Here is a 3,326-nt window from a genome sequence, read left to right on the forward strand (position 1 = left end):
GGGGGGTGAGGAGGTGAAGGGATTGTGGGGTAAGGAGGGTTGTTGGGCCATGGGATTTTGGGATGAAGTTGTTGTGGGTTTGAGGGGCTTTTGGAGCTCACGGGTGCGAGGTTAGGAGATTTGGCTAAAAGGTTGTGGAAGTGAGGGGGGGAGTTGCGGTGGTGAGGGGGTTGTGGGTTGAGGATGAGGGAGTTCTGATGATACAAGTCATAGGCGCGTTTGACCCGGATTGGCTGAGTGGTGGGGAAGGGGCGGGGCCGCACTGGAGCGAAGATGAGCACATGGATCATCTTTGTCTTGTACTGTTTTGCCTGAAGTAATCCAAATCTATTATCTGATTTTCTTTAGTTCAGGCTTAAAGTGAATTACAGAGGGAAGGTAATTTAACGAATCCAGTAGAAATATGTGATATCTGTAATGAGAGAGAGAGAGAGAGAGAGACTGGTATACTTCTATCATCTGCAGCCTGTAGCATTCCACTGCAGGACACAGACCTCTCCCAAACGAAGTTTTATTTTAAAGGAAAACAGCCAGTGTTGCCCATCCTGGCTGGCTTACGAATCACTTGGGGGGAGTGCTTTTAGTCTGACTGCTGCGAGCAGTCCGACTGCTACTAGGTCTGCATGCTGTAGCCTGACTGCTTCTATGCCGAAGCAGTATTCAGGCCTGCTGTCCATCATATGATTGCACTCTATAAGCAAGCTCGTATTTGCCCCGAAGGACCACCATCACCCCTCCTCCTTTCCGGTGAAGGAAAAGTGGGGGGAGGTGGCCTAGCAGACTTCCTCCACACCCAAGAAGGTCTTAGGTGAGATGTGTGTGAGTGTGTGTATGTATGTATACACACGTATATACCGTATGTATCAGAGGGCGTCAGCATCTCCTTGGCATTGCCAACGAAATCCCTTCAACCTCTCTTCGGGTTAGCCATTGATTAGTAGTAAAAGGATCGTTAAGTTTCCTGTCTTTACCTCTAAGGGATGATTGACATTTTTTTTTTCACAGGTAGAAGACAAACTGAGGTAGCTCTGTAAAGTTTTAGACTGAAAGCACACTCCAAAGGGTAAAATGCAATTTTTGCTTTTGGATTTTGTTGATAATTTGTACCGTTTGTGCACGAAGCTCCTCACACTATAACTATTCTGTCACGACGTAGGAACATGGCTGACTTCTTCAGAAATTCTTTTGGACCATGGCACACTCCCAATGTTCCTTAACAACTTTTACTTTTTGGAATTGTCAACATTTCTTATTGTTTTTACCTGATTCTCTGTAAAAGGTTTGCGCTGCAGACACACAGGCAGACAGACAGACACAAACTTAAAATAACAGGATTAGATGAAACGATGTATGGCTGTCATGTCTTGCCTTGCCCCTCTGTATTATATTGGTGGATTGTTTTGGGAGTTTGTCGATGTCTTACCGTTTGTGCGTGATGCCCCTGGCAAAGACTATTCTGGCACGACGCTGGTATGCTGTCGACATAGTTATTATTATTATTATTATTATTATTATGCAGAGGGCAGACCCCAAAGTGTAGGATGTTCTTTTTAATATATACAAAATTATCATTCAGTGGTCAGGAAACGGTGAAAATTAGACATTGTAGTGAAGAATAAAACTATTATTAACTACATACTCGAGTTAGCTATTCAGATAATGTTTTCAATAACCACAACGGTCATGGACAGATTACAGACGATTAGAATTCAATTGCGAAGTTTATTAAGTAGCTATAATCCTAATTTGACCCAGTATAACGGCAGTTGGGATTAAACAAGGCAACGAACACTCCTGTTTACGTTACATTACAAAAAATTTAGCTCTACTTTTTATTTAGTTACTACAATATAATTTCGATTTACACTGCCAGCACCAGTATTTCACAGGTCAATGATTGGTACCACTATTTAACGCGAATATTGTACCGCCATCGAAGTACCAACCAAGGCTCAGAAATATAAACAAGACATCGGTTCATCATAAATCTCATACAGTATCATTATCAAATGATTGCATCAAGTATCATCACCAGCGGGACGCCTTCACATGGTGGCACTGATATAAGGGGAAGGCTCGACTGATCGGTCTTACAAACGTCTCTCAGTTGCCTCCCTAATCCCACCAAAGAAGGATAGTGGACAGCAGGAAACGAGAAACTTCAGCCTAGGGACACAAAAATGACTATCATCAGCTATCATCACCCTCTATCAGTTCCAGCAGAAAACGACGGTACTTTGTAACATTACCATCTCCACTACCATCAAACACTAACCAACCATTATTACCAGGCAATATGTTACCCATTAAAAGCTCCATCATGAGTCTAAACATCACCATTAGAATTTTCATCACGTGTCCAAACATTACCCACTTAAAGTTCCATCGTGAGTACAAGTGATACCCAATAGATATTTTATCATGAGACAAAGTATTACCTATTAAAAGTCTATCATGAATCCAACAATTACCCATATAAAGTTCCATCAAGATTTCAAGCATAACCCATTAAAAGCTTCGACTTAAAACAGTGACCATACCATCATCACCAGTCCATACGTTAATTGCCCATTAGAAACCTAAACAACAAACACCAACCGTACCCTAACATCACCCATCTCCATTTCCAACACTAGCTCTTATCACTAATCATTAATTTTACCATTTTCATCAATTCCAGCACCATCCATCACTATTTCCATCATCAAACACCATCCCTACCATTATCACCAGTACCAATATCTCCCATTTCCCTCACTTGTCCCATCACCTTCATTACCAATCCCATCAACACCCGCCCTACAAGTTCCATCATCAAACACTACACATAGCTATCACCAATACATCATTGCCCACCACTTCTTCTATCACCAGCTCTATCACTAAAAATTTGCCCTCCTTACCGCCACTAGTAATGCCATCGTCACACATTACCAGTTACAGCACCAAACACCACCCCCACTATCATCACCGTTACCAGCATCGCCTACGTCCAGTTACACTATAAGACCTTAATAAGTCATACGCCACCAATACTTTACTCCAATACTAAGCTCAAATAATACCGTCATCTAACACCAATACCATCAGTAGTTACGATATACGGTAACGGCCTGCCCAATATTAACCCTAGCGACTCTAGGCTAAGCTACCGGAGTCCAAGGAAGAAAGTAATGTATAAACTTCACCAACAATAACCAATCCACTGTAACCACGCACACCCAACTTTCCCATCATCCCAGAAAACTAACCTTGATTCTGGTATGAAGAGGACTTTAGTGACTCTCCGGCTGGTTCTGTGTGAATCCAAGATCCTATGCGTGTGA

This window comes from Coenobita brevimanus, chromosome 63, assembly GCF_032717465.1.
Source record: "Coenobita brevimanus isolate Jiangsu-jjx chromosome 63, ASM3271746v2, whole genome shotgun sequence".
NCBI lineage: Eukaryota > Metazoa > Arthropoda > Malacostraca > Decapoda > Coenobitidae > Coenobita > Coenobita brevimanus.